Raw genomic sequence first — 20,396 nt, 5'->3', positions numbered from 1 at the left:
ATATATATATATATAGAGAGAGAGAGAGAGAGAGAGAGAAATAGACTAGAATAGAATAGAATAGATAGATAGATGCATGCAGTGATGTAGGTAGATATGCATATGTGTGTAATTGAAATGTTTCAAATTTGGGCACAATAATCAGCAATTTTAGTAGGAGTGGTAAGCTGATTACATCGATCCCAGTGCTCAACTGATACTTTATTCTATCGATCGGGAAAGGACGAAAGGGAAAGCGGACCTCGATGTAATTTGAAATCTGAACGTAAAGAGCTGGAAGAATTGACGCTAAGCATTCTGTCCAATGCCCTAACGGTTTCTGCCAGCTCACCGCCTTGTGTGTGTTGCGTGACAGGCAATGCTGTTATACAGTTTAAGAAGAGGAGTAAAATTAATTGATCTACCTGAAGTAGATAGTGAAACACATATAGTGAAGGGGGAAAAAGAGATAAAAGAAGAAAGAAAGGAGGATTCAGTTTACAATTCTATTCTCTTCCCCAAGAGCGTATTTTAACAAACAAAGAGCACATTTTAGTATTTACATGTAGAGTCCTTAATACTTCATGTCCCCTACATTTGCCATTGTAGATACCCGTTATTTCAGTTTCCGTTGTTCGGCCTTTCCCCTACCCTTGTACTTGCTCCACCCATTCATGATACCCCCCCCCCACACACACTCTACATTGTCGACTGCGTATCTTTTGTAAATCTGAGTCATCTACCACCTTATACACACCTGCTCACACCGCCGCCACAACCATCACCACAACCACCACGACCGCCGCCATGATCGCCATCACTGCTGCTGCTACTGCCATACCCCACCTCCACTATCACCACTGCCACCTCCCTTACTCCACCACTACCAGCATATCATATTGCTGCCACCACCTACACTTCCATACTCCGTCTGGTCCCTCCCTCCCAGTGTTCTTGGATGATCCCTTCTACTAACCTGTCTCTAACGCGTGTGTGTGTTTGAGTGAGAGAGAGAGAGAGGGAGAGAGAGAGAGAGAGAGAGAGAGAGAGAGAGATGCCATAATGTAACAGGTATCTTTTATCTCTTTCTTCCTTCCTCCAGGAAAGGGAGTCTGCGAGAAGGTTGGGGGTAGTGTCATAAACTATCTTAACTACTAACCCCCCACCACCACCACCACAGAGCCGAATTGCTGTTGGATGCTTGCAAGATGGGCGTGCGGTTGATGACAGAGTAGTAGTAGTAGTAGTAGTAGTAGTAGTAGTAGTAGTAGTAGTAGTAGTAGTAGTAGTAGTAGTGGTGGTGGTGGTGTTGGTAGTAGTAGTAGTAGTAGCAACAGTAGCAGCTACAGCAGTAGTAGTAGTAGTCGTAAGTGGCACCGGTAGTGATGTCGTTGGTGGTGACGGTGATAACAATGGTCGGTAGTAGTAGTAGTAGTAGTAGTAGTAGTAGTAGTAGTAGTAGTAGTAGTAGTAGTAGTAGTAGTAGTAGTGGTGACGATGATGGTTATGACTATGTGATGGGGGTAACGTGATACTGTTGAATAATGACAGTAGTCTTGGCGGGACTGGTGGTGACGGTGTTGGTAGCGGCGACACTGGTGATAGTGGTGGTGGTGGTGGTGGTGGCGGTGGTGGTGGCGGTGGTGGTGGTGACGGTGGTGGTGACGGTAGTGGTAGGGGTGTCTATAAAAATCAATAACAACGCAGAAACTAACCGACCGCGACTTTTGTTTTTCCCCTCACCTTCTAAGCACATCCCCAATATTTGCTGACACCTTACCGTTTACCTGTTCACCATACAATTCTTACCTATTTACCCCCTTCCCCACCCGACAACACTACATCTTGATGTCACCAATTGTCGGATGTAAACGAAGAAACAGTTTACAGTAAGAACAGAAGCTAGTTGCGGGTTGGAGATGATGAGATGGATACCATGTTAGTATATCACTGCAGTTGTACTAAACTACACTGTTCTATGTTACAAACTACTGAATCATATACAATACTTCGTACCTTTTCCACCATGGGATGCGGTACTACGAGCTCTGTTATCATACGACACCACGTTTTCCAGTTTTGAAAATAAGACTAGAAGTGTAGGAATACTACATTACCCTTTTCCAAACTGCTGTGCTACTACTACACTCAACAATACACCATACTATTTCTATGTACAGTGCAATACTACTAATGTACTTTCGATACACCATACTATTCCTATCCAGGCTGTAACTCTATTATTGCACTTAATATACACCGTAATATTTCAATCTTGACTATTGCACTTACGATACACCATACTATTTCGCTCTAGCATTTTTTCACTTACGATACATCATACTATTCCAGTCTCGATTGTAACCGTACTATTACACCCTCACTGCTTCACAAATACCGTATTTATTGGAATAATAGTCGATCCTTATTTTTGGCCAAAATCTGGGAATTTTCCATAGACCCCGTATAAAAGTCGACCCTAGTATTTCACGAACAACAGGACAACACTTGGGCGTCCAAGGTACCGTATTATCCTGTACATAGAAATGACACTGTTACAAAATTACTGTAGCCTTCTCTGTAGGTGGAATTCTTGGCGCTTGTAATGGAAAGCTCAATGCTATTTAATAGCGAGTGCTACACATCTGTTGATGGGTGCTACACATCTGTTGATGGGTGCTACATCACCATTGCAAAAATGTATGCACAGGTATGCTGCAAGCCTGCATATATCTTGAAGCACAATAAACACATGCATCATACACTCATTGTTTACATGGTGAGAAACGTGTTTCACATATAACATTATTGACAAACACTGGCAAACGCCACTGTCTGAATTCGTACAAAGGTATGACTTTGACAAGCCTAAAAGCATTCAATTAATCGCTAGATCAGTGGTTCCCATGCGACCTTTATATTTTCCTCATCTCCAAAATACAATAAACACATGCGTCATACGCTTGTCTGTTTCACAGACTGCACTCTCGGCGACCACAGCAAGCACCACTGCATGAATTCGCACAGAGGCATGACTTCGGTAAGCTTAAAATCATTTAGTTAATCGCCTGATCAGTGGTTCCCAAACGTTTTTGGCCGCGGAATCCTTCGACATTATTTTTAAAAGCGTGGAACCCCTGATAACTTTCAGGGAACCCTGAGGTTTTGCAGAATACATTTTGGGAATCCTCGCTCCAGATTAACAACTCTACACCACATTATAGACATTTACTGGTAACTGCACATGAGAGCTAAGCGGTCTTGTTTACAGGTTTTGTTATTTACAAGGACGCGTGTTTTGAAGCATAGTATTGGTAATATTACTGTGATTCATTGTGTTCTTGTTTTTATTTGCTAAGAGATCAGTTGGGCCTCTACTGCTGATACGGTACTTCGGATTCTCGCTTGAATTTCAACCCCTCAAAAGTAATATCCATGTAATAATAATCGACCCCATAAATTTGACCTTAAAAAAAAGGTCTAAAAAATTCGACTTTTAAAGGAGTATATACAGTAATTAAATCCTATAACAGCACTACAGCTGCGCTAATACTGCACTACATCGTATCAAACCGTACTACAACGCTACAATTACCCTAGCCCAGCAATGCTCCTGTCGACCTAACTCCACTTCTGGAACAGCATATCTGAGGTTCGTGACTTGTTTTACTGACGAACCACATAAAGCTGAGACGCGATCAAACCTATTTGGGGGCTGTACGACCATGACTACATTACAAAACACACTGAGTCAGATCATATAACATCACTGCAACTCTCACAACACCACACTGCACGACATCATTGCAAGCTACATAATACCATCGGAAGACAAACAACACTATCGGAAGCCACGCGATACTAATGGAAGCCACACGATGCCACCGTAAGCCAGACAACACGACTGAAAGCCATGCAACACCAATGGAAACCACACAACACTTGTGGAAGTTACACAATTCATACTTCAGCATTACAAGCCACATAACTCCTGTGGAAGCTACACAAACATTATAACTCAACATCACAAGCCACACAACACCATTGAAAGGAACACAACACCACGCTATGCAACAACCTTACAAACGTCACTGTGTACAATACATACCATACAATATATTTACTAGTCACAAAATAACACACCGTATAACATTGCCTGCCACGCAACAATAGCGTGTATTGAAGGATTGCAAGTGCATTAGAACAGATCATTTCGAATTCGAAATTTACCTTCCATACGGTCTCCGGAAAAGGCAGCCACATTTCTCTTAAATCATGCCCTCCTATCTTAAAAGAGGGAAGGACAGGCTGGATAAATGTAGTCGTAGATATACGTGAAATAGATACTTTGTTTGTGATTGAAATGCATTTTATCGTAGGTGCGATTGATCATAGTTGATCTGGGCTTAAACAATAGCAACAATGACGACGACGACGACAACAACAACAACAACAATAACAACATCAATACGTTATAAGACAACATCATGGCCTGATACCATAACTAGTATTATATAATCACATTCATCTCGATACATACATATTTCCACAGACCTGCAAATTTACAAAATGTACACACGTACGCATGCACGCACGCACGCACACAGACAGACAGACAGACTCACACACACACATATGCACACACACACACTCTTAAAGGCGAGCTGGCAGAAACGTTAACACGCCGGGCGAAATGCTTAGCGGTATTTCGTCTGCCGCTACGTTCTGAGTTCAAATTCCGCCGAGGTCGACTTTGCCTTTCATCCTTTCGGGGTCGATTAAATAAGTACCAGTTACGCACTGAGGTCGATATAATCGACTTAATCCGTTTGTCTGTCTTTGTTTGTCCCCTTAGTGTGTAGCGCCTTGTGGGTAGTAAAGAAATAACACACACACATACACACACACACACACTCTTTCACATAAACGCACTCACTTTGCTTTTTGTCTAACTATGAAACTCTGGGAGTTCAAACTCAACGTTACCAAGGTACTCTTAGCTATATAGCTGCGTCGACCACACATATGTAACCAAGTAAAAGCTTCCACATGCACATTACATATACACAAACGCACACACATATAGACAGGCATATAGAAACGCTCGCAGACTTATACATAAATACATACATACATGCATACATACATACATACATTCATACATTCATACATACAAATAAATAAGTTGACTGAGACAGACAGATGATAGATAGACAGACAAATAGATAGATAGATAGATAGATAGATAGATAGATAGATAGATAGATAGAGAGAGAGAGAGAGAGAGAGAGAGAGAGAGAGAGAGAGAATCAGATAGATAGATAAATACATGCATACATACATACATACATTGGTAGATTCGATTTATCAGAACAAAATTTTAAAAATTGACTAGTTCACTGAGAAAGCGCTGCATGGATAGTTGGCGCTGTTTTATATCCAATAGAAAGAGCCTTGTTTTTGTAGGAAACCAGCTTTTTGTCAGTTGGAGAAAAATTTTAAAAAAATAAAATTTGAACATCCATCCATCAATACATCCATCATCTATCCATCCATCCAATCACATACACACATGTATAGGTAACCATAAAAAAATAACTGCTATCGAGTTCATTCACATGTTTCAGTACAAAGAATACTAACGGGCCATTTTCCTCAAAATCTCTCCTAAATGTATGAACAATAAGCCCGACATTGTTGTCTGGGATTAAACCAAAGGTAACGTTCGACTGTAGACAATTGCCCAACGGATGTGAACATTGCATTGCAAATCAATAACCAAAAACAGCTTCAGTTCTTGTAAACCAGCAATATGCCTTCCCAAATTATAATTGCTAGTTTACATGTAAACGCTGTTGTACTTGAGTTACCAAATATTAAAGCATTAATATAGAATAAATAATATTAACCATTTAATTAATGTCGTACTTTCCTCACCGCATAGATATTTCTCACTGAATTTTCATTGACCCTTACATTAAATGTGAAAGCGCGTATCCTTTAGGTTAGGTTGTTGATTTTGTCATAGATTTGATTCTCGCTGTTCTTGCACAAGGTATTTCATTATACCGTCACGACTGAAATTGTGCATCAGCGATAGCAGGAGGGAATAACCATTAAATGGACTGTTCAATGGGAAGGGTAAGTCTCGTAGTTCCAGTTGCTTCAACGCCACAGAAACCGGGATATGCACGAGCCAAATGGACCAGTAGGCTCTGGTTAGACTATAACTTATAGGCTATTTTTTTCACACCCACTCATGTACATTAATTTATATTTATTTAGTGGTGCTCTCAATACTACGTCAGCAAGTACAGCTAAGTCTACAGATCGCTGTGAAGGATAAATACCGCCAAAATATGTTGAGAGTTGTAATCCATACTTGATTAAGTGCTTGCTATAATACTGTCAAGGACCATAGTACCTTTTACCCACAACATTGGAATTTTTACTTGATGCTGACTTCAATAATCTTGACTAGTTGGGGATTTTTAGCAAAGTAAAAAAGGTTATTTTGAAGCATTCTGTAAATGCCGTGTGTAAGCAGAACAAAGAAAATTCTAAGAGATTTTTCTAAAATGTAGCATGTAACTCTAGACTGTTGTTGAAGCCTGTACAATGATGGTGCTTTGTTTCTTTGTTAGCGACCGAAGCTCTTTTTGTACGAAGAATTCAAAGAATTTAAAACACAGATACTTATATGGAAGCACGTGTACATACGTGCGTACCTGCATACATACATACACACATACACACATATATATATATATAATGTGTATGTGTGTATATATATGCATGTATGTATGTTTGTAGGTTTGTGTGTGCATATATATAAATCAATATATATGCACAGACATATTTATACATCCTCTGCTATACTACTTCTGCATTGTCATACATACATGCATACACATATATGAATAGAATGATAATACATACATACATACATACATACATACATACATACATACATACATACATGCATACTTATATTCTTACAGGCGCATGCATGTTCATACGACCTAAGTAGAATTCCTATACGTTGTTGCACGACCAGCTACAAATAGCACAAATATCTTAAATCCCACCACCATCTTTCTATAAATATTGAAGGACAAATTGGATAATATATGAGATAAACTGTCTCAAAAGGGGAAAGTGAAGGTTAGGATGATTTTGAATAAAAAAAATTGATCAATCAGGTTTGACCTAGGGTTAAACAGTAGCAGCAAGAACAACAAAATACCTACATATATAAATATAAACACGCATAATGCAATGATACATACAAACATACATGCGTCCATAAGACAGTCATACGAAGAAATATCCATAGGTACATGTACGCATAGTGTAGATTAACTCTGATCAAAGCATAGGTAAGACTTATGATCGAAGGTCTTCCAGTGATCACCTTCTCATCTCCCACAGTATCATTTACTGCATTTTCCCGAATTTAAAGTTGTTGTGGTTTGGGGTAGATTTGGCTTGTATTTCTAGCCAGTTGTGAGACCACGTAGCGGTTCCTCTCGTTGGTAAATAATGCATCTAACTGGTCAATATATACGTGAGACATATTATTGTCTTTGAACGTTTAGAATTGTATATATACACATATACACCGATATCCAATCCCTTATGTTTCTGTCTGTCTGTCTGTTTCTGTCTCTGTCTCTCTCTCTTACACACACACACACACACACACACACACACCCACACCCACATATTTACATGTATAATATACGTAAATATATTTACATGTGTGTGTGTGTGTGTGTGTGTGTGTGTGTGTGTGTGTGTGTGTGTGTGTGTGTGTGTGTTATAGTAAAGCATTCTTTGTATATTTGTATGCACGTGTATAGTGTATACACACATATACCTGAATACGTTTCTATTGTCATATTCCTGTATCTAGCATTTAGACTTAGTTTGAAACAATAACTTCTCTATGTCCGTTAACATTTCAGCAATTTACCCTCGTGTTCTAACTGAAATCGTAGCAGTGGAGCGTTGTTGCCACGTTTTACTGTGGACTGCGAGGAATTATGGAATAATGTTACTGATAAAAATCACCAACTCTGTATTTAAGATTGTTTAACCTTCTATTCCTGGTCACTTTCGTATTTTATTTTTGTATGATTGCCATATTTGAGAGCTGGTTTATGGTTTGTATGTTATTAATAAAGCTTTCTCAATTAATCTCCTATATAGAATGCGGACTTCTCTATAGAATGTCCTATTAATTAATATTCTCCCAACTTAAGGCGGTGAGCTGGCAGAATCGTTAGCACACTGGGCAAAAAGCTTAGCGGCATCTCGCCTGGTCTTCACATTCCTAGTTCAACTTCCACCGGAGTTGCCTTTGGCTTTCAACTCTTCAGGATCGATGAAATAAGTACTAGTTGATCACTAGGGTCGACGTAATCGGCTTACCCTCTTCCTGAACTTACTGGCCTTGTGCCAACGACTTTCCATATTCACCTGACAAATGTCCTTGACAAGGCATAGTCAACTGACGAGAAAATATCGTAAACGTTTAACAATGAATAATTTATATATTTACATAGAACTTTGTGTGTGACATTGGTTGCTTAATCGACGTTCCTTGGTTTGTAGTTTCGTGTTGATGAAGTTCTTAATTTTGGCGTTTTTGCAATATATTCTTAATTTGTAATAATTAGATGTGATACACGTTGTGTTCTGCTTTTATGAGTTTCTGTTTTTAAATAACGTACTCATCCATTGTATAACTAAGATGCAGGAACTAGGTTAATAAATTATAGTATGCGAGATTCGTGTGTTTTGATTGGATGATGTGCATGTTGGATCTGTACTGATAAAATCGTTCTAGTATTGTCCTACAGCCTGGTCTACTAACGTGTTCTACACACACACACACACACACACACACACACACACATATTTGATATACATTTGTGAATGAGTTTACGTGTATATGAACTATACACAGACACACACATATACATGAGTATATTTACATATATATATGAATGAATATATATAAATTGTACACACGCACAAACATATATACATGCGCGCACACACACACATATACATACATACGTGCATACGTGCATACATACATATATAATAAGAGAAAAGAATATGGACATAATTTGGTTATCCTTTAATCCAGTTGTTACGTGTGTTTCAGTATTCGGCAACACATGACGTCACACTACAGAAGCAACCAATGGGTGCAGCTTGTACGGCAAGAATGAACAAACACATCGTCTGACAATCGATAACGATACACACACACACACACACATATGTACGTATACACGCACAAGCACACACACACACACACATACACACACATATATGTACGTTCGTACGTACGTACACACACACACACACACACAACCACACACATGATGTAGTTAAGTTTAAAATTTTATTTAGCAGATTCACCAGAATGTCGGATAAAATCCATTGCGATGTTTGTTCCGGCTCTCAGAGGTCTGATTTCAAAACTCATTGAAATCAACTTTACCTGTTTTTTGCTTTCGAACCGGAAGGGACCATTCAAGTAGCAACGGTCGGTTCTTGCCCCCTATTTCTCTTCCTTCAGAATCGACTAAGCTGCGCTCTTAGAAGCACAACACTGCATGTGATAACTCATAGTTTCTCTTCTCTAGCAGAGACCGAGAGGCCAATTAATAACCTTTCCCCAATAAAACTAATATACGAAAGATACCACCCAACATGGATCATAATCAAAGAATGATTATGTTTAGGAATAAACTTCTTTTCAACACCAGCCCTGTACGATACTGCAAATATGTGCCCTGTTTAACATTGTCTCGAAACAAATAAAAGCTTTAAACGGAGTCTAGACAGCTTTCTTCAAAGAATACCAGACAAGCCACCCATACCTGGATACAACTCACTCAATAAGAACTCACTACTTGAATGGACCATAGACAAAACTTGACTGTAAAAAGGATTTAGATAATCCTATCACGTGGTGCTATTAAGTTAGACATAGCCTGGACCCATCTTTGGTCGAAACAAATCTAAGTTTATCTAAGTTTATGAACCGAAGTTAAGAACATGGTCACTCCATCCTGCCAGGTATAAATTTTACCTTTTAGGAAGAGGAACGGAACTTTGGTCGTGCAGTGCAATAGAAACTGTCCATAAATATTTCTTGGCATATTTGGTTCCATTATCATTCACTTCGTTTAGAAGGACGCGGCTGAGTAGGTATTGAAATATTAATGGATTTATAAACGCCATTGTCCCAAATTAAGCATAAAAAAGACTAGGGTATATATATGTATATATATATATATATATATATATATATATGCACGCACGCACATATATAAATTTATGAAAAAGATTAAACGCGAACACAATGGTATTATTATTGGATGTGTATGTGTGTGTGAGTGTGTGTGTACATACATACGTAGATACGTACGTATGTTTATACATATATGCATACATTAATACAAATATATAAGTATACATATGCGCAGCTCACATACACACGCGCGCGCACACACACATATGTATACGTGTATATACACATTTAGGAGCAGATCAATCCATTGTATCGATCTATCCAGTTTCCCAGGTGAAAATTCACTTTAAAGTTGCACATGTTCTATAGATTTTGGTTTTTTATTTAGGCTTTAATGATAAATGACAATAATAAACAACAATAATAAAAAGAATGAGATATGAAAAACCCACCACCACCATCACCATCACCACCACCACCACCACCACCAATCCCAAAAACAACAACACCAGCTGTAACAACAACAATTGAATAAAAGGCAAGATCAACTTTAACAGTAATGGCCGCAACCACTGCTATCGCCGCCGCCGCCGCCACCGCTGCAGCCAGTACCACCACCACCACCACCACCACCACCACCACCACCACCACCACCAGAACAACAACAACCACAAGAATAAAAACAACCATAATGACAAAAATGAGAGCAACAACTATATAGTGTACCATCATTATCATCCTCCCTTTCCTACTCATCATCATCATCATCATCAGTAGCACCAGTAGAAGTTAGTAGTAGAAGTAGAGGTGATGATAGTTGTGGTTGTTGCTATAGTAGAGGTGGTGTTGGTGATAAGAATAGTTGTAGTAGTAGCGGTGGTGATTATTGTTATAGTGGTGGTGAAAGTAGATGTAGTAGTGGTCGTGGTGGTGTTAGTGATTGTGCCGGTGGAGCTAATTGTAGTAACAGTACAAGTAGTAAAGCTAGTAGTAGTAGTAGTAGTAGTAGTAGTAGTAGTAGCAGTAGTAGTAGTAGTAGTAGTAGTAAGCAGTAGCAGTAGTAGTAGTAGTAGTAGTAGTAGTAGTAGTAGTAGTAGCAGCAGTAGTAGTAGTAGTAGTAGTAGCAGTAGTAGTAGTAGTAGTAGTAGCAGTAGTAGTAGTAGTAGTAGTAGTAAGCAGTAGCAGTAGTAGTAGTAGTAGTAGTAGTAGTAGTAGTAGTAGTAGTAGCAGCAGCAGCAGCAGTAGCAGCAGTAGTAGTAGTAGTAGTAGTAGTAGCAGTAGTAGTAGTAGTGGCAGCAGCAAAAGAATAACCACATCAACAACAGTCATCTACCACAACATGAACACCGAAATCAACCGCTGAGGTTTTTGGTCACTCGGTTTCCTCGTTGGCTCGTTCTACCAGAAATGGTGTGAAGCGGAATCAAGCGGAGGAGGGAACAAACCTATCTCCTTGTACTGCTCCCCCCACTCCCATGATCGTACCAACTCTTCTTTTTCCAATGCCATCTATTTTTAATTAATCTTAATTTAAACTTCGGAGATTATTTCCCACTACGTTTGTTAGTTATTAGCATAAAAATCGGTTCTTCTCACAATGAATTAAAACATCTTGCTTTCTAATATTAATTTTATTAGTAGTAACTCCATGAGAGTTATCCTCTCAGGGACAGTTGGTATTGTTATACACTGAGCATGCATCACAGAGAGAACCAATGTCAGTGGCGACTCGTGTACAGGCACGGAGGAACGCGAATTTCTTTCCTACTATAGTTCCGGACCCCAGTAATGACCTCATTTGCATACAACCAATCAGATCTCACCGTGACCATGTCAAGTTAACAAACACACTCTACCAAGTAAACTTAAGACGAAGAACGCTGTTGTAAGTCGACCGATCGCCAAGTTATGCCTGATAGAAGGAGACAAGCAATTAGATAGATTTGCATCTATACCTATTATCGGATTTTATTAGGGTCTCATATGGTAAAGATGTGGATGAGAAAAATATGGGTGGAGGGGGATGTGCTAGCAACCCTCTCCCCTTACTGTTTTAGAATGTAAACAACAACATAAATAACTACGCAAAGGCAGCCATGGTTGAAACAAGAACAAGATCCACAAGCATTATCAACAGAGAAAAGCAGCATGGTCATTCCTTACCCAAGTGACCTTATCTTATCACCCGTCACTTGTTATGCGTTCATAAATTAGTTTGGTAGTTGAGCTTTGATTGGCTGTATGCAAATGAGTACATAACTGGGGTCCGAAACTCTCGTGGGAAAAAAATTTCGCCTGCGGAACTGCAGCACCTCCTATTTCCGCTTAATATTATCGTTAACATTCAATATAATGAGTCTTTTTGCTATAATTCCTACTTTATGCTTGTACATTATATAATCCTTAAACTTAATGTCAGTAGCCATCCCTTAATTTACGAAAAAAAAAAATACAAAAATCCTTGTATAGAACTGTGCGTTCCACAGTTCCAGCGACGCAGTGTTTGGTTGCTGTGCGCATGCTCACATGTTCAAGATAGGAAGCTTCCCCCTTGGGAGAGACAGCACTGTCGTTTACGCAGTGCCCACTCTTGTGTGCTGGTGAAATGTAGTGTTTCTTATTGATTTCGCGTGTATTGTGCTTAAAAACGTGTTTATATTCTTGAATGTGATAAAGTGAAGAATTAGATTATTATCCTGCTTCCAGCGACAGTGTTGCTGCCAGGATTTGAAAAATAGGCTAGATCTCCGCCCCTTATTTTGTGATTTAGGTGTTCTCTTTTTTTTGAAAAACAAGGGGGAATTCGCGGCGGTGTTCAGTGAACAAATTAAACACGCTACTCGGCAGTGGCTAAAACGCGAACCGATGAAGTTTATGTATAAATTATATTTTTATATGTTTCTTTCCTTTAACACAATATTAAGACAACGGCAAAAATTTTTTTGAGAACCATTCTATTAGAGACGATTGATTGCTTCATCATAAAGCCAGAGTTTCAAGTTTTTGATTACTAGCATGCGATCAGCAATGTAAACTGCGAAAGTTTTAAGCATGTTTGCCAAGAAATGATCTTGAAAATAACCAAGAATGGCAAATGTTCATGAGTGGGACAGCAACTGTTCAGTTTGCAGAACAGTTAAGAAATGTGTTCGTTACAATTCATCATGTCCACTCTCCGTCTGAGTATTTATATTTATACATGCAACACGACATTCTAGTTGAAGATTTTATACAGTGCTAAAGAGAAACAATAACTACTGAAAATGAAGCAGGGACGAGCTTTGATTATATAAGATGGGACAGTAGATGATCAATTGATTCAATATAAGCGTTCAAACATTTATTATGGTTTTGCTAGCTGCAGCCTATCAGCTACAAAATGAGCCCGTTAATTCAGATAAAATATATCGTTCAGTTGAAGATGATTATAATGATCACATAAATATGCTCAATAACGAATAGAGGATTGTTTGGAGTAAAAAAACAATGTTTAAACGCCAGCAATGAAGGTAGCCTGATATTTATTGATGCTCTAGGAGGAACAGGCAAAACTTTCTTGCTAAATTTGCTATTGTCTTATGTTCTAAAAAAAGTGGTGGGGAGGGGGGTGAATTGCATTTGCTACATTTTCAACAGGTTTTGCAGCTATGTTAGTGAAGCTCGGACGCACTACCCATTCTGGTAAAATTTACGTTAACCTGTCTTGAATCTTTAAATCGCACGCTCTTCAAGATGCAACAGATAATGAGTAACTTCTTCAAGGGAAAGTACAAGTCTTCGGCAAGGAATTTCGGCAAAGTTTCCCAGTAATCTGTAAAGCTCAACAATTTTCTTTAATTTATGCATACTCTCTCTTTACTTTTTTACTTGTTTCAGTCATTTGACTGCGGCCATGCTAGGGCACCGCCTTTAGTCGAACAAATCGACCCCGGGACTTATTCTTTGTAAGCCTAGTACTTATTCTATCGGTCTGTTTTGCCGAACCGCTAAGTGACGGGGACATAAGCAGACCAGCATCGGTTGTCAAGCAATACTAGGGGGACAAACACAGACACATATATACGACGGGTTTCTTTCAGTTTCCGTCTACCAAATCCACTCACAAGGTTTTGGTTGGCCCGATGCTATAGTAGAAGACGCTTGCCCAAGATGCCACGCAGTGGAACTGAACCTGGAGCCATGTGGTTGGTAAGTAAGCTACTTACCACACAGCCACTCCTGCGCAAAAAGATTTTCTATTTCAAGTCAATGCGAAGGTTTGCATATTCAGACAAATATAAGACTTCTCAATTGTTTCAACAACAATGATTTTATTGCATGTAATCGGCTAAACTAGTGGTTCCCAAACTTTTTTGGGCTGCCGTCCCCTTGACACCCAGGCCACATTCTTAGCGCCCCCACCCCAACTAACCATCACAAACATAGACCTCTTTCTGAAGCAAATTTAAAGCAACTGGATTTAACAAATAAAACTTAATCTAATGAATCATTATTTTGTTATTGTTATATGAATAGCTACCCCATTATCGCCCCACTTTTCTTCAACGCCCCCTTGGAACTTTCTACCGCCTCCAGGGGGCAATACCGCCCACTTTGGGAACCACTGGGCTAAAACTATCATGCAAAGGTGTTGCTCAAATATAGCAAGAGAAGGTTTCCAGACATTGTTAATACTGACACATCTTTCCATGCAGCCATTGTGATTCTGTTCTTCCTAACAGTGAATTCCAAAGAAAACCTGGTTTAATATGTTTATACCAATCTAGCAACAGACTTAGATGATGAGCAATGGATGTTTTCAAAAGCTCCTAACAGTGTGATCAACTCGATGAGATTATGAATAAAATTTCTGGAAATGTGATTGCACTGAGAAGCATAAATTTGGCAGCAAAAGATTCCAGGCTGTTCTTTAACCCACATAATTTTTGAATTCACTAAAATATAAGTAGTTTACCTCTTCACATCGCCAGAATCCAAGTAGGTGCTCTAATAATGCTCCTCCGAAACTTAGATCACAGAAATGGACACTGCTACTGAAGTTGATTAGTGGTCCTCGGTATACGGACAGTTTACTACAAGTCAGCAAACTTAGCGGTGTTGACACTGTAGGGCCGGATAAAGGCCAGTGGAGGCCCTGAACACTTAAAGGATTTTAGTGGCTCCATATACATGTAATTCAGACACTATCTTCAAGCACAAAGTCTATCAAAAGACCACTTGGATGCATCCTCGCACCAAGCATTGACACTTGTTAGATCACGTAATTACCCGCACAAGAGATCAGAACGATGTCGTGGATACAAGAATCATGAGAGATGCAGACTGCTATACTGATCACCACATTATAAAATTAAAAGTCGCTTTTTTCTTCAAGAAGCGAAGTATGAAAACAAAATGCTGACCACAAATTAAGCTAAACACCACTAAACTCAGAGACACCAAAGTGAAACAGGAATTTCAAGAACAACTGGATACGGCTTTGGAAGAATGGGAGGATATAGGAAACAAAGAACTTGAAGAAAAATGGAACATCTTGAAAATAACTACATATGAGACAGCTCAATTCAAAATATAAGCAATAAACCATAAAACACATTTTCCTTTTTCAATGTGAAGCAAAACTGACAGCAAAGTGGAAAATAATGTTTATTTTCGTATACTTTCTCTTTATTTATATCTCTAACGTTCGCCCCTACGTTTTTTAATTGCAAAATCTTTGATCAGATCTTCTCTATGACACCATGAACATTTCGAAATGTTATTTCCGATCGCATAAACCACGTCAATTATCATTTTAGCAAATTAAAGTGATTTCTTTTATGTCGTAAACTATTTACCATTTCTGTGGAGCCCACCCCCAACTCTTCTTTGAATGCCCTAAGCACGTGCTTATTTTGCTTAATGGTTAACTCAGTGCTGTGACGCTGGGAAAGTGAGAATGATTCCAGTGGATTTCTCTCCGACAGTCTGGTACCAATTTATTCAATTTAAAAAAAGATTTTAATTTCCTATAAAACCTGCTTTTATTATGTAGATAAACAAGAGTCAAGGACAAAGTTTGAAGAGGTGCAGAATGTATCTTTGGACTGTATTGTTCTCACACAGACAATAATGATATTAGTAGAGGTGGGCGATCCAACAATCATGTGAATATTCATAGATCAAAGAAAAATCAACCACGTCATCATAAATTCAGACTTTTGACTAGAAAATTTTTTTTTATGGAGAAGTTATCTAAATAAATGAAAATATTATTTTCTACTCTAGGCACAAGGCTCGAAATTTTGGGGGAGAGAGCCAGCCGATTAGATTGACCCTAGTACGCAGCTGGTACTTAATTGATCGACCTCCGAAAGGATGAAAAGGAAGATCGACCTCGGCGGAATTTGAACTCAGATAAAGACAGACGAAATACCGCTCAGCATGCTAATGTTTCTTATTTCTTTATTGCCCACAAGGGGCTAAACATAGAGGGGACAAACAAGGGGATTAAGTCGATTACATCGACTCCAGTGTGTAACTGGTACTTAATTTATTGATCCCAAAAAGGCGAAAAGCAAAGTCGACCTCGGAGGAATTTGAACTCAGAACGTAACGGCAGACGAAATACCATTAAACATTTCGTCCGGTGTGCTAACGTTTCTTGATTGCCCACAAGGGACAAACAAGGACAGACAAAGGGATTAAGTCGATTACATCGACTCCAGTGCGTAACTGGTACTTAATTTATCGACCCTGAAAGGATTAAAGGCAAAGTCGACCTCGGCGGAATTTGAACTCAGAATGTAACTGCAGACGAAATACCGCTAAGCATTTCGTCCGGCGTGCTAACGTTTCTGCCAGCTCGCCGCCTTAATAAATGAAAATATTATAGAATGCATATATTGAGCTTATAGAATATGAAATAAATTATGTTTAAATAAACACCTTTAATGAAATGGTATTAAAAGATTACTTATTTAGCCATTGCTGTGAAATAACACCGATATTTCAATAATTTATCCAAATATAGAAGCCTAATTAAACATTTATTTTGCAAAGACCCTTCGTATTTAAACTGAATCTACATAATAGTAATGATAGCACTAGCAATACATAAACAATTTAAATTTATAATTTTGATATTTTGCCATCGGCAAAACGACGGTAGCGAACTAATAATTATAACTTCATTTAAACTGGATCTTGAAAACTAATGCAATTACATTAATAATCTTCCATAATTAGTATACTTCACCTTCATTTTAAAAAAAACGACACTGCATTTGTCAGCCTGACACGCACGCACTTGTAACACACACGCACACGCACACACATACACATATACACACGCATGGTGGAAAGCAACTTGTGTTTGAGTACGCCCATTTCTTGGTAAGTTGTAGATTGCTTAGTTGTTACCGTGGAAACCATCAAAGAGAAGACAACCATCTTCTTGAGGCTGCTGGTCAGCTTCAGAACTTGGCGTGCTAACTCTGGAAAAAGCTGTTGTAAGGTGCTGCCGAATCTCGCCATCACCATAGTTTGAAAAACGTAGCGCCCAATATCCCAAGTCAACTGCTTGCCGGTTTGAAATTACATACACCTAGCTGCTCAAGCCTGTATATTCCACTTCTTCCCACCGCTTTTAATTTTTCTTTATCAGAGTGTATTTTCCAAGACGTTCCTGTGGGAACATTATTATGAATGAAGCGTGTGCAGTACGGCACTCACTTTTCAAACTGTACTGTTTTCATTACGATGACCCACTATTAACCGCGACGATCCTCAGGATTTTTACATCATAATTTCCATCTCCTAGAGAGAATTTCTCAAAAGAACTAAGGGTCCATTTCTCCCAGGTGGGCTTGAATCCCTATTGTTCATCACGGGTACTTCTACATCCCCATGCTATTGCTAATCTCTCTGAACCTACGCTGGGTTCATCCATCCTTCTGACAAGTGTTCTACTACGTTTTCTAACAATTCTTCTTACCAGACAAGATTGGTAGGGGACCGGTTGGAACCGGTTTAGTGGGTGGCTGATGACCCAGCCTTGCAGCAGGTTAAACTGGACTACACGTTTCCAAAGCACTCGTGAGCATCCCACATCTCTCTCACACACGCATACATACATATATTAATGGATATATTCATACACATGTATGTACAGATGTATATGTATATATGTATGAATGCATGTATGTCTGTCGTTATGTATTTATGTATGTGTTCACTTCACTAATGTTTGGTGTGTTTAGTTTATAGCTCAGTGTTTTCATAAAGATACCAAAGCAGAACTCTGGCCACCAAAACCCATTAAATCCTGTCGTTATTAGACATCCATTATGACATTGCTCCAAGGTATTTAACTCCGAAAATAACACTGCAAATAAGTATTTATTTTTGTTGCTTATCCATTGAGTTAACGTCAGCTCTGATCAAACTAACCTATGAGAAATACTTTCCAGCCATGACCATTATGTATCTTTTTTTAATTTCTGGACTAGATAGTAGTGTGCGATTTGACCAAGATTTGGTTGCTATTTCCACTAGTTTAATGCACCATGCAGAGGTTTCGTCAGCTCTATCTCTAAGTACGTATACAATAAATCAATATAGATCATCACCCTGCACTGTCAAAATTATCGAACTTTCAACAATTTGAGATGGAAATTTCTTTTCTATTTTAAAGTAATAACATTCTAATCTACATTTGTAATCCTTCACCAAAGCTGCTCCTATTTTCTATTAGGGAAGCTGTATCTTTTACATGTGACTCCAGCAGGACCGCAGTTTAGTACTGGGTTTCATGGTGACACGAACTGTTAATCTCAATAGTGGTTTCCAGGACGTTGTCACAGTATGAACTCTGGCTTGCAACAAGGTTAAGATATAAATTGAATGTAAAGTTATGTTTAGAAATAAATTTTTAAAATCTCAAACAATTGTTTGTTTAATCGAAAATATTTTTTTCCTTTTCTCTTTCTTTGTGTTGGCTTCTTGATAAATTAATTCATTGTTAACTTTGAAAATATAAATCAATTTTAGCATTAAACAGCAAACAAATCGAAATTATTTTTACATTACAGAAAATTTCTTTCATTCCTTTGTCGAAAACAGTCAACCCCTAACTCTGGCTTGCTTTATTGCCGCAGGGCTTTCTTCATTCGTATTCGTTAAGACCAGGAAATATTTTTGTTGGTGCTCTGAATAAATCTAATGGAAGCCTCAGAAATTTGTTGCAGTTAACAAAAGGAATTTTGTTGTTGTCTTTATCAAATATCATAATAATGAAGCTAGATAGAATGTGAAAGATATACAAGTTGAGAGAAGAAGAAAAAGGAAAAGAAGGACTAGCAATAGAAAAACAATAGAAAAACAAAGAAAAACATGCAACAAACTACTATTTAAGAATAATCCTATAATTAAATGGATAAGGCTTAAGTTTAGATTAAAGATGGATTAAATTGATTTATATAAACACACTGTTAGAATGCTTCACTTGTTATAGAAACAACTGGAAACGGAGTTTAATCTTAAGATTTTTTATTTCATAGTTGTTGTCACTGTTGTTGTTGCTGCTATTGTTGTTGTTGTTGTGATTATTATTGTTGTTGTTGTTGTTGTTGTTGTTGTTGTTATTATTATTATTATTATTATTATTATTATTATTATTATTATTATTATTATTATTATTATTATTATTATTATATCAAATCGCCAGAGATTATATTTTGTATTTATTGTTTTGTTTGAAATATTGTTAAACCTCGATTTTATGTATCTAGGAGAGTTTTAAGGTTTTACTTTTGGACTTTTTATTAATTTTTTTTTGTATAATGCTTAGCTGCACTTAATTAATCTTTGCTGATTAGTGATTTATCAATGTACTGGCTGAATGGTTAGGTCATGAGTTCAAGCTATGTCAAAGGCGTTATTATAACATTCGTCATCTCCTCCAACCTCAACTATTCACCACCCACTAACAATAACCTTCTCTAGTTCAATCTAACTTCACTGTTCTCACACATAACTGTTGTTAGTGGTTCAATAATGGCACAACTGGATTGTTTCAAACCCTTAGCTTTCTCTCTCTTTCTCTCTCTTTCTCTCTCTCTCTCTCTCTCTCTCTCTCTCTCTCACACACACACACACACACACA

The sequence above is a fragment of the Octopus bimaculoides genome, chromosome 10, assembly GCF_001194135.2.
Source record: "Octopus bimaculoides isolate UCB-OBI-ISO-001 chromosome 10, ASM119413v2, whole genome shotgun sequence".
In the NCBI taxonomy this organism is placed as follows: Eukaryota; Metazoa; Mollusca; class Cephalopoda; order Octopoda; family Octopodidae; genus Octopus; species Octopus bimaculoides.
This window is presented reverse-complemented; position numbering follows the sequence as displayed.